At 44.2% G+C, this 13,605-nt stretch overlaps 1 protein-coding gene across 2 annotated transcripts in view; it reads right to left on the bottom strand.

Moving 5' to 3' along the window:
- ripor1 (RHO family interacting cell polarization regulator 1) overlaps nucleotides 1-13,605 on the bottom strand; it is a 102,704-nt gene that overhangs the window by 69,390 nt on the left and 19,709 nt on the right. The window contains exon 1 of one of the 2 annotated variants that reach the window (XM_066685185.1): nucleotides 6,797-7,305. The exons of the other annotated variant lie outside the window; for it this stretch is intronic. The gene's annotated coding sequence lies outside the window, so the exon portion shown is untranslated. Of the gene's footprint in view, nucleotides 1-6,796; nucleotides 7,306-13,605 lie in introns of those variants that run through there. 2 annotated transcript variants of the gene reach the window in all.

Here is a 13,605-nt window from a genome sequence, read left to right as displayed (position 1 = left end):
TGGCTGGAGTTCTGCTTCAGCAGTCGAGCACAGGAGCTTAGATTTCTGAAACTGGAACTGAACAGTGAGGTTACGCCTCGTGGGCAGAGTTCATCTCAGCGGAGGAAGTACATATCAGTTAGAAATGTTTTGTAAAGTTAAGCCTGCATCAATGAGCACTGGAGAAACGATTAGGGGAGAAGACTGAACACCTCCTACAGTGCTATACACACCATGTCAGCAAACTCCTCGACTTCACTAATAAAGATGCTACACACACATTATGTAAATGCTACTGGAAGAGACGGAGAAAAATGAGAAAGAGGGAGACTGAAAGAATGAAGATGTATAATTAGCCCCTGTTCAAGTATTAGATAAGTCACAAGTAACCCACAGGAGGCCGTCGACTGCTCAAGGCCTGTCGTGAATCGGTGGCAGATGGGCTGTGTGTGTGTGTGGGAGACGAGTAAAATACTGAATGAAGTCCCATTATAGCTGCTCCCAGACCAGCAGGCAGGTGTTAGCGACAGTAGCAGCGTTATCCTCTCCCACAGCTCCAGACAATGACAAACTTAACACTGTCTCAAAATACTGAAAATAAGTCAATCTCTGTGGGAGTCAAAGCCTAGAGATGTTTATAAAAAGATCATATTAATCCATTCTGACTGAAACCTGAGAAATGTGGTAAACAAAGCCCAGTCCAATGAAGAAAAACATTCCACGGGAAGAATGAGGAAGTGACAGGCTGATCTTTCTAAAACTGTCAGTAAAGCTAATATTAACCATAGCAATATTACGTTAATGCGATAATGTCGTTTGCTAAACCGGTATTTTTCACACCTGCACAAGTCGTGCGATTTGTTTGGGCCGGTGTGACAGAAGCGAACGCACTCGGATTCGGACCACAACAACCATACTGAGACCCTCAAGGGGAGGTGGTCTCAGTCCGGTCCGAAACCAACAGTGATGTGATTGGCGAGAATGCTGGTGAGAATGTGATCTGACCTTGATCCAACCAAACTATAAGGAATCGTGATAAACGATAAATCGGGTCGGTGATAAACAGCTCCCACAGTCGGGAGTTAGCAAAATTGGCCCAAATCCGATCTGGTTTTTTTTTTTCGTATGTGACACGAATGAGTCGTATGTGCGAACAGCACAAACCGGGATCATGTGACTGCTACATCACTCTGAGAACTCTGGACGACGTTTTCGATTAAATCTAAGGTGTTTAGTACATGAACACGGACTACTCTAAGCATTTCAAAGCATATTTGTAAAAAAATATATGAGATAAACTGAGTCATTTTCCAACTTTATTTCGCTGTCTCCTCTCCTGTTTTTCAGAAGTATACCTTGTCTGAATGAATGATCAAACAGATGCAGAAAAGGATTCACATGACGTTTCTGTCTGAACATAAATGCAGCTAACGCATGACTTGTCTGTGGCACTTCCTGCAGTGGAAATTATGTAGAAATCCGATCACAAGATGACACTACAGATATGTTTAAAGTACCAGGTGTGAACAGAGATGATTTTTGCCATTCCATCGTGACTGCATCACCCAGGATGCGTGTCAGCACCAGGTGTGACCAGGACCGATTTTGAGTACGGCAGCCGTAGCATAAAGGTAAGAGATGCAGGCTGGAGACAGGACGGTCAGCAGAAAAACTGAGGGCCTTGAGGAGTGAAGGTACAGCACTGTCTCCTCCCTCAACGTCAGGAACAAGACATCTAAACCCCCAACTACTCCCCAGGTGTTGAGCTGGCTGTGTGTGTGTGTGCGCTCACTGACACAGGAGTTAAAGGTGGAGGCACAATTTCATTGTACATCGGTGCAATAAGAACAGAAAATGTTTCCAGTTTCCTTTTATTTACATATTTTTACAAAGATTAATCTTCAGCTAACAGGCTATCACTGCCTATGCTCCTAGAACCAATTCCTATTTCTACTACATATATTTTAATTATTCTTTCTGTTATTTATTTTATAAAATCAACTACACTATTGCAGTTGAAGTCAGAAGTGCAGTGGTTCATATATAACAGCATTTTACTAGTGGAAGGATCTCCTTGAACTCCAGAGCCCAGAGCTTATACTCAGCGTGGTCAGAAGGGACAGTGTGTCTTCATGAGGATGTGAAACAAAGACAAAAGGAAAAGGAACTTGGAAAGAAAATGGCAGAAGAGTAATAAAAAAACAAAGTGTTCTTCAAGATATGCGTGTTGGAAAAGTAGGTTACAACAGAGAGAAGATGCACCTGTTACATAACATGCGTGTGGTGCGATGTTTTTTAGTTTGAGCCTCTGAAAGCACAAAAGGGGTCATCAGCGGTGCTGAGAGCCAACAAGATCGGACACAACCTCCAGGCTTGGAGGGGCTGTCGCACAAGAGTACTCATCCAGCCATTAAAGGCTGAAAACTACACTACACATCCAAGTTTGCAGACACCTGTTTATCCAACATTTCTGCTGAAATCAACAATATTAGTAAGGAGTAACAGACTCTCTGCTCTTCTGGGAAGGCCTTACACTAAATGATGGAACACTGGTCCGAGGACTGGATCAAAGGGGTTGATTATTTTATACCATTCTAAACACACAGCTTTGGGCATATTAACCTTAAGCTTAAGTACGGTTACTCTAGGGCACTCCATTCTACTGGCCATTCTTTTCTGAGGTCATGAAAGGTGTGTTTATGCATTTGAAGATATTTTTTAGTAATGAGTATAAAAACAAAACAGAACAGAACAAATTAAAGTAATTAAAAGTGGTATATAAATACTTTGGATATGAAGTGCCTATATTTAAGACATCCAAACATCAGCTGGCTACTAAATAATTCATTCATTCTGTAAACTGTCATTGTCTGTAACCGCTTACGCAGTTCAGGATTGCAGTGGGTCCTGAGCCTACCTGGAATTACTGAGCACAAGGCAGGAACACCCTGGAGGGTGCGCCAGTCCTTCACAGTGTGACACACACACACACACTTTTGAGTCACCAATCCACCTACCAACTTGTGTTTTTGGACTTTGGGAGGAAACCGGAGCACCCGGAGGAAACCCACGCAGACACGGGGAGAACACACCACACTCCTCACAGACAGTCACCCGGAGGAAACCCACGCAGACACAGGGAGAACACACCACACTCCTCACAGACAGTCACCCGGAGGAAACCCACACAGACACAGGGAGAACACACCACACTCCTCACAGACAGTCACCCGGAGGAAACCCACGCAGACACAGGGAGAACACACCATACTCCTCACAGACAGTCACCCGGAGCAGGACTCGAACCCACAACCTCCAGGTTGTGGACTGTGATACCACCTGCTGCGCCACCCTGATGCCTAATAAAGAATTTTGTTCCTGACTTATAACACCCTGTTTACCTAAATTCCTTTTTAAATACTTTTTTAAGTACTTTTTCAGTACTCTTATATACGTTACTATATTAGTGTCATGAATCTTTTTTATTATTCTCCATTAATGTGGAATTAAAAGTATTCCATTCCTGTCTCAGGAAGAAGAGAATTTATTGGTGGGCTCTTTTCCCTGGTCACTTTTTCACTACCACAGCTCCCCGCAAATTGTAGCCAGTGACATCAGAAAAAACACCATCTCTAACAAGAACCACGGGCTTTCAACAAAAGCAGCAGTAACGTTAGGTGCTGTTTACTTGTTTTGTATTCATGCGTTATTTTTGGACTGAATAGGGCTCCGCCCCCCAGTTCTCAACAGATCAGCAGAATTCTTGTTGTTGTATGGTCCGGCTGTTTTTTGTCGCCCACCGATCCAAGGAGTATTTGAACCTGTGTAATTTTAAGAGCTGACATTGTTTTTATCTGAATCCCAATGTTACACTGTGTTAACAAGACTCTCTAGCCAATCAGTGCTCTGCAAGGTTTGCACATTACATTTAGTCCCTAAACTGCTCTCTTCAAACCAGGCACGAGCTGTTACTAAAAAAAAAAAGCACAGATTTCCCGGAAACAGGTACCAGATTTGCCTAATGGAAATGCAAAAAAGCTGAGCTGAGTCGAGCAGGGACAACGCAGTGGAAAAGCACCAGAATACTAGTCATAGAGAAGACTAAAGGTCCTTCCATTAATCAATCAAATGTGTAACTATACAAGACTTCAAAGTGCTATGGATGTTTAATGAAACATCTTAACCAGCAAAATCAGTAAGAGCGTACATATCCATCCATTCCAGATGGTCCAGAATCAATGAGATGGACAAGCCCTGTCAGCTGACACCTATCACAATGCTCTCCCGAGTCCAAGTCATCAAACAGGCAGCCTAATCTCACTCTCTCACACACACACACACACACACACACACACACACACACACACACAGGAGCCTGCTCCCACCAGGCCACTAGAGCACTATGTCTGCATGCAAGAGACTAAAGACCTCCTTGTGTACAGAAGGCTGAAGGCTGTCACACTCGCGCTTTCCCCCATATCTCTTTCATAACTGTTGTTCCCTGATCAAACCATTAGCCAAATTAGGCCCCTTCATCTCGGCTGGACCGAGCACAAAGGGCAGATTGTGTGTTGATGATGCAAGCCACAGAGCCAAAGTTTCTCAACAAGTGTTCCCACACTCTGTCTTGCTCTGTCTGAAGGTACAGCTGGGACAGGGGTACCGGGGGCGAGGCAAGAGGCAAGACACAAGGTCGCCATATCCTCGTCGCTCGCTCTCGTCCAGCACAGAAACAGAGCACTGCTGGCTGCTTGGGCTTTGGATATAAACCAAACTACTTCTCACTGCTGGCTGTTTGGGCTTTGGATGTGGAGCAAAGACATTCTGGGCTTCTCTGGTTTCTCTCAGTGAGAGTGGGTAGAGAAAGTCTGTTTACCACATGGAAGAGCCCATCCAGAGGCCATTTAACCAGTTAAAGGAGCATTCCCCTTTTAAACAAACGTTTTATAAGCCATTCTGGAGTGCCATGTGATACGCTGCAGCCAAACATTGATTTTGTATTTGCTTTGTAATTTCGTCCATTAGTCTTGACTCATCACCAAACACAGCATGTATTATACAAATGCACCACAAACCACTGCTGCACTCCGGATGTACAGGCCAACACATCTGTCTTCCCAGCAGCAACACTGCCTTTCTGGGTTCATTCTTCACCAGCTTTCCAAAAGTTCCTCCCACCATCAAGATATATGATTAGAAATATGTTTTCCAATTCTACAAACCAGAAATCCTCACTCTGGAGGCTACCGTGGCTGTTGGAAGTGAGTACGCTTGCTTTCAACCAATGCTGCACTGAATACACTTTTCATATCGCCCAAAATGTTGCTTTAAACTCTAAAGCAGTCTCAACTAGAGCACTTCTGAATAAATGTGTGGGATACTGAAAGTGTATGATGCTTACTGCTAATTACAAAATGGCCATGGAGTTGTAGAGAACATGGCTTTTCTCATGCAATGTCACAAAAACCCATTCCTACCTTCTTTCAAAACCTACAGAGTGCAGTTTCTGCAGTTGTGAGTCCAGAGTAGCAATGACAAAAGCCCACTTCTTCTTATTACTGATTAGTTAAGTATCACAATGGTTTTGAAGCTGTATTTTATTTTGCGGATAAATGCCTTCCACAATTAATGATGGGGCCAGGACAGATTAAAAATAGGGCCAATTTGGGCAGCTCATCTGAACACACATCTTTCTAAATTAAGACAAATGTGGGCTGCATACATAGAGATAAGGGCTGCCTACTTTTAACATATAAACAAACATAGACAACCCAACTGGTGTCCCAAAGATCCCAACCCACACAAAGTCCATACCCATCTTAAACCAATGTGGGCCACACTGCTGTGCTAGCTGGGATTCATTAACACACAGGACAGATCAGCTTTACGGTAGATAACCTCAGTCTATACAGAATCATGACTAACCTTAGGCTGAGAAAATTGTAAACACATCAAACACACAGAAGTGTGAGAGCACGCATTCCCTCACATGGCTAATAAAAAGGGCACCAGAAGGATTAGACGGTGGGGGATTAGCGCCATGGAGAGAATGAGAAACCCAGTGGCCTGTAGCAAGGACGTGGGGTGCAGTTGAAGTTGGAAAACAATCCACAAATCTGGTCTTCCAAAAGCTTTTCACAAAATCTAAATCTGGTCTTCTGGACACGGCTGACTTTGCCAACTATTAAATACTCCTCAGAGGAAAATGCCTGCCAGGTTCGCTCTCCGCAGCTCTGTTCCTTGTCATTAATACCCGTGGCTAGCCGACATTTCTGTCACATCCATTACAAACCGCAAACAAAGATTTCTTTGTCATCAAAACCGAGCCCTGCTCGTCTCAGAGTCTCACAGAGAGCAGCCCCCATCTCCTCCATCTACAATACACGACAAAACACAACAGCACGTACGAAGAAAACTCAACACAAACGAAGCAAACCCACCGCTGCTCCACAGACAGCCTCAACCTCAAACCGTTACTCTCTCGCCATATCGAATATTTAAATGAGGCCAAGGTGGTAACGTCACTAACGGTTTTTCCCCGGTGTGAGTGAACTAGTAAACTACCCACAACGCAGGACTCCTCGGTTTAATCAAATAACGTAAACACAAAGTTGAGGACTGTCCAGCAGGAATGTCCCAACTCATTTCCTATTGGACACAGTGGATTTGAGGCTTAACTTATCTAGCTAAACTCAGGAAATCCTGCTTTCTGGAATAACGTTACCCCGCGGAGAAGCGTTAAATATAGTAACACTGAAAATCGCAGCGGCTCTGTGTAACTGTTTCCTAAACGGCAACAATAATTCAAACCACGTACATGTCTGCCGTCATTGGCGTGTGTTTAAATTCCAAATCCGAGTCTTTAAATCCGTGTTCGGAAGAGAAATATCAGACGAGTTCCCACGAAGACGAACGCCTTCTCGAGACCATAAAGTAGCGAGAGTATCGCTTCGTGTAAATGTCCCCTGCAGACGCTGAAGAGTTTCTCCTCGGTCACTTTCCCCGCTGCTGCACGAAGCAAGCTGAAGGCTCTTTTCCGACGGTTCGCCTCTCAGGAGGGGTGTGGACAAACCAACACACTCTGAGAGATGATGTCCATCCCCTATAACACCAGTTCCAGCCCCGAGTTCTCTCTCTCTCTCTCTCTCAGAGGAAAACTACTACTCCTAGGTCTCAGCGTCTTCTCTAAGTTCAAAACCTCATGAAATGACGGTCAGATCATCCGATCTTTCTTTGAGCACATGTTCCCTGAGGAAAGGACCCTCACACGCACACGCACCAGCGATATCCGACTCCCGAAAGAATCGATTCTATTGAACAAAGCTGTGAACCGATTCAATGAACCAAAGTTTTCACTGAATCCGAGGGGTATCCACAGTTAGTCAGATAAATTTAGATCCAAATTTGAGGACTGTTCAATAAGGACATGGACTTTTACAGAATTGTTTTCTTTAGCTCAAATTCAGTTCATAAAAGGATTTTGCTCGTTCATTCTTAAGATATTTATAAAATCTTAATGTCTGTAACGTACTATCTGTGACCTTTTCAAATACAGCGTCTGTAGGTCTGTAATCAAACTTACATTAACCTTCATTAATTCATATAAAATACATTCTATAAATTACAGTTTAAACATGAATTTTCACATAGAATATTCAACTATTAGATTAGAGTAGAGCCAGGTCAACAAGTGATGACTTCCATGGTGCCTTTTACATAAATGACATTCAGGGAACATACGCCACTCAACATACAATGCCCTGTAATGATTACTGACCTGAAATAACATACACATTTCAGGAATATAATAAAGATGTCCTAAAGGTTTCACATTTAGTGAATGAGAAGTTTGCATATATTCATTTTTTTCATTTAAAACTAAGAGATTTTTCAATATTTTAGAATATGATTAAAAAGGCCTGTCAAGTACGAAAAATTATTAATTATTCAGACAAACTAAAGACTTAAAGCTTAAGTAAAGTCTGGCCACACAAATGACCACTGTTACTAAATGTTAATTCTGGCTGTTTGTATATAATAAAGATATCCAACTTACATTCTAAATAATCTGAATGTAAATACAACAGAGGCGAATCACCGTAAGCCACTATCAGAAATCCCTGGAACCAAATATGAATCATTGATTCAGAGCCTTGATTCATTTGAACAGACACTTCAAAAGAGTCGGTTCTTTCCCCTCACGGATTGCACGGCGTGTATGGAGGGGGGAGGGGACAATGGGAGGAACAATTGAGTCTCGTTTCGCCCCTTTCTCAAGTGAAACCTAGGGCAGTATCCTGAAAAAGTTTCCTCTTTTGCCAGAACATAAGAGATAAATTATTCTTTAATTTGCTATCAGCTTTGATTTCTGCTAAACCGTGTAGTTAATAAATCCACAGATCAGTACAAACCAAGAAAGAACTGAAGTTTAATTCAAACATTCAACTGTAGTGCTTCACTGACAGAAATGTTAATGAGGTGTTGTCGTCTAATTGAGTAAAGAATAACTACTTAGTGGTTGAGAAAGTGGTCCACGTAGAGGTTAAGGTCCCAGCTAAACATTATTTAAACAATTTCCACCTTCATCATGAGCTAATCATTAGCTGTGTCTCACAACCTAGCATGCAGCTAGGATGCTACTCAGCTAACACAATAACAATGTTTAAAACATTATTTACACTGAATTGCATTGCCTTACATTACGCTACATTATTTTGTAGGGTTCCAGAAATCATTCTATTTGTACAGCATATTGTTATCTAAGTTGCTCATGTAGCTGAATTGATCAATGATTCCTTATGAAACAGGAGAATAGTTTTACTAGACCCCTCCTATCTGCGCTGTAGCCTTGGCTTTGTGATGCAGCGATACCCAAAAGACCGTATACACTCCTTTTAGATAGACTCTCCTTGGATAAGGTGTCAGAGCAGAAAAACACAGAGCTCCAGTGCAGGCGTGCCTCCAGGGCTGTTTTTTGAAAACAGTACATACATAGATGGCAGAGAGCCAGTGGAACAAGTGGAATGGACATGGCCTGTGCGGCAAACAAGACAAAGAACAGCAGATGTGTAAAAATAGAGTGAGTATGAGGTAAAAGAGGACCAAAATTACAGGTGGACATCATGTCCTGTCCAAGCCAGAACCTCTGACTTTAAACTCTTGTGGGCAAATGCAGACCGCTACCATGACAACAGCATGCAAAACAACAATACATTACATATTTCCCCTGAACGCCAGTGCCTGGCCATGCAGACATTTTATACATGACTGATTTTAACTGCCACCAGCAAAAAGCTGCCATCAACAAACTTCTCTGTCTTTAAAACAACATGTCCAAGCAGCATGTGGTCAGTAACCTATGGTCAACAGAAAGAGGAATGGAGAGCTAGCGCTGATGACAAAGCTCACAGTTCCTCATTAACAGAAGAGCTCAACTTGACCGCTGTGAGGCTGTGGCCCTGAATAATAACAATAACATTTTTTGTTAATAAAAGCTACTAAGTTGGTGTGTTCTCCCTATGTCCGCGTGGGTTTCCTCCGGGTGCTCCGGTTTCCTCCCACAGTCCAAAAACACACGTTGCAGGTGGATTGGCGACTCGAAAGTGTCCGTAGGTGTGAGTGTGTGAGTGAATGTGTGAGTGTGTGTGTGTTGCCCTGTGAAGGACTGGCGCCCCCTCCAGGGTGTATTCCCGTCTTGCGCCCGATGATTCCAGGTAGGCTCTGGACCCACCGTGACCCTGAACTGGATAAGGGTTACAGATAATAAATGGATGGAAAAGCTACTATTTAAGCTTATTAGCAGAGGTTAGTTTCTCATTAGCTGGACAAAAACAGTGCACAACAACCTTTGTTTCACTGATTTGAGCCCTTATCTGAATGAGATTTTTAAACAATATTTATTACTGTCTCTTTAAACACATGCACACTTACCTTCTCTTTACCCTTCTTTAGAAATGCTCCAATACACTGACAAAAGCAAAACAACTCAAATACATCATCTCCCACCCCCGGCCCGCTGTTACTGAGGCAACCCCGCGCCCTGAAAGAACTGCATGATGTCATTTGTTTGGGGGTCTGTGTGGCTGGCGGCTGCGTGTGTACAACAGTGCGACCCTGCTGAGCTTTTGGGATCAATGGAGCCCTGCCACCCCCCCCACACACACTCTCCCTATTCACAGCCTGTCATTATTCCCTCGACTGAATTCTGCTGCTGGATACGAACACACCCACACCTCCCTATCACCCACAGCTCTGACCAACAACTTCTCACAACACACTCAGAGCTGAGGGATAAATCACAGACCCTTTACTGTACATGTAGATGTGTAAGAATGCATAAACAGGTAAACATCCCTTATACAGAGAGTGGCAGAATAAAAGCAGGGGTCATTAACCTCAACACAACACCTCACTCAGTCTCTAACTCACTCACACTCTCTGTAATTTAGTCTTAAGTTACACTCTGCAGAGAATAATAACTTATTTGGTGGTGAGGTTGCACTATTATGATACAGTACCTGTAGCTGAAATGATGTCACTTACATCGTATCAACACTCTTGCTGTTTGATGAGCTGTCCTGCGGGAAGGGGGCGTGGCCTGCATGGGAGAACTAAATGAATAGAAGTTTCAGTGGAAAAGGGGTGTGGCAGTGAAGGGCGTGGTATGAGAGTGAAACCCAGATGTGGGGGTCTGGCAGTTCATAAACTTCCCTCTTTTATCTCTTTCTACCTGTTTCTTTACACTCCACCTCTCTCTCTCTGAATGGTACATTTGGTGACATCAACATTCAATAATTATCTGTAACAGTTCAGGGTGGCGGTGGGTCCAGAGTTGGAATCCAGGAACATACCCTGGAGGGGGCGCCAGTCCTTCACAGGTCAACACACACTCACACCTACAGACACTTTTTGAGACACCAATCAACCTACCAATGTGTGTTATTGGACTGTGGGAAAAAACCTGAGCAGACACAGGGAGAACACACCACACTCCTCACAGACAGTCACCCGGAGGAAACCCACACAGACACAGGGAGAACACACCACACTCCTCACAGACAGTCACCCGGAGGAAACCCACGCAGACACAGGGAGAACACACCACACTCCTCACAGACAGTCACCCGGAGAAAACCCACGCAGACACAGGGAGAACACACCACACTCCTCACAGACAGTCACCCAGAGGAAACCCACGCAGACACAGAGAGAACACACCACACTCCTCACAGACAGTCACCCGGAGGAAACCCATGCAGAGACAGAGAGAACACACCACACTCCTCACAGACAGTCACCCGGAGGAAACCCACGCAGACACAGAAAGAACACACCACACTCCTCACTGACAGTCACCCGGAGGAAACCCACACAGACACAGGGAGAACACACCACACTCCTCACAGACAGTCACCTGGAGGAAACCCACGCAGACACAGGGAGAACACACCACACTCCTCACAGACAGTCACCCGGAGGAAACCCACGCAGACACAGAGAGAACACACCACACTCCTCACAGACAGTAACCCGGAGGAAACCCATGCAGACACAGGGACTCAGAACTGAGAATAAGATGTTTTAACGATTTTTTTTATATCTGCTCTAATTCATATCATTTTCTCATCACAGGTCTGCAGTAGATTGACTTAGTAGCCTTCACCAAAGTGTGGTCTGATGCTCACTTATGACAGGGTTGCATGAACAGCTTATAGGGGGCGCTCATGAGCATGTCATTCAAGGACAAGTAAAGTAGGAGGAAGTAGAATGTGACTGTACTAGTGTCATGATAAGCTTTGCGGTCGATTAAGAACCAGTCATGTGACACCATGGAATATTAGTTTGACCACAATAATGTGCTTTTGTTAGATTACATGAATGCAATGATTCATCCAAACACCCACCACTAATCTGGGACTTTTGTCGGTCAAGATTCTCACAGTGCACTGTAAATAAAAGCTGCTGCGTTTGGTCAGATGGCTCATTTCTATAAGGTCAACTACAATATTAGAATTGCAACACTGCTTCCCCATACTCCCTCAGGGCATGTCCAGGGGTTAAGAGAAGAGGAAGCTTCTCTCACTCCCTCTAACCCTTACCCTAAGAAAAACTTACGCCTCACTCTGAGGGGGATGCGAAGACAAACAGAAGACAACCCCATTGGCTAAAGTGTCTTCTCCCTGGTCCATCCTCTTAGGGTTAAGCAGTTCCAGAAGGTCAATGAATGAATGTTGGATGAAAAAGTGTCTACAAATGGCTGTATATCGTATGTACAGGGTGCTTTGCCCAGATTTTAGCATTCACACACAGATTCATATACCATGCCCATTACTCCTGGGGCTGTAGCTTCAAGTCCCGCTCCGGGTGACTGTCTGTGAGGAGTGTGGTGTGTTCTCCCTGTGTCTGCGTGGGTTTCCTCCGGGTGACTGTCTGTGAGGAGTGTGGTGTGTTCTCCCTGTGTCTGCGTGGGTTTCCTCCGGGTGACTGTCTGTGAGGATTGTGGTGTGTTCTCCCTGTGTCTGCGTGGGTTTCCTCCGGGTGACTGTCTGTGAGGATTGTGGTGTGTTCTCCCTGTGTCTGCGTGGGTTTCCTCCGGGTGACTGTCTGTGAGGAGTGTGGTGTGTTCTCCCTGTGTCTGCGTGGGTTTCCTCCGGGTGACTGTCTGTGAGGATTGTGGTGTGTTCTCCCTGTGTCTGCGTGGGTTTCCTCCGGGTGACTGTCTGTGAGGAGTGTGGTGTGTTCTCCCTGTGTCTGCGTGGGTTTCCTCCGGGTGACTGTCTGTGAGGAGTGTGATGATTTTAAGGTTTTATTTTTTAAACAGCTGTCATTTTAATGCAAGAAACAGTTACCACAAAATGACAAAAGTGCAGGAGAATGGTTGAATTTTAAATTACAACATGTTGCAAAACAATGCTTACAGAAGTAATTAAACACCTGATATATTTGAAAATTAAAGAGCTCACACTACATTTTACAGCTCATTACACTGTGAGGTGTATAAATAGACCCTCATTAACAGATAATACAAACTCTGCATATATTTATTTATACATATCCCAAGCCTCTTTCTCCCTCTTGCTGGCTCTTCTTGGCACCTGTCCTGCCCAAAGATGGCAAATGGGATTTGGAGGGTAGTTGTGGGTGGGTACGTGGGCATGTTTTGTATGAAAGATGCACATAGATCCTGCAAACTGTTTGTTCTCTAAATAGACTTCATAACTCCAACTAAGAGGGAGAAGTCTCAAAGTGTTTGGGAAGAGAAAGAGAGAGAGAGAGAGAGAGAGAGAGAGAGAGACGGAGGGGGAAATAAACAGATGGAGAGTCAGAAAGGTGGATATAGTGAGGCAGAAAATGAGAAGGGGAGAGAGAAAGAGAGAGAGAAGAAAGCAAGAAAAAAGCAAGCACAGAAGCCACAGGCGTTATGTAAGGGTTCTCCTTCACTGTGCATTTGCTTTGAAAGGTTTGCCAGCCCCCAGAAGGGCCGCCCCAATTGCCCACCATAATATGGAGATGCACACCAACCGACAAACACACTTACCCACACACGCGTGGCAGACCACCTGTTAGCTCCATCTGCTCTTTGGGCATTTCACAACATGCATGCACACACACACTGTAAACACACAA

The sequence above is a fragment of the Hoplias malabaricus genome, chromosome 11 (assembly GCF_029633855.1).
Source record: "Hoplias malabaricus isolate fHopMal1 chromosome 11, fHopMal1.hap1, whole genome shotgun sequence".
In the NCBI taxonomy this organism is placed as follows: Eukaryota; Metazoa; Chordata; class Actinopteri; order Characiformes; family Erythrinidae; genus Hoplias; species Hoplias malabaricus.
This window is presented reverse-complemented; position numbering and strand designations above follow the sequence as displayed.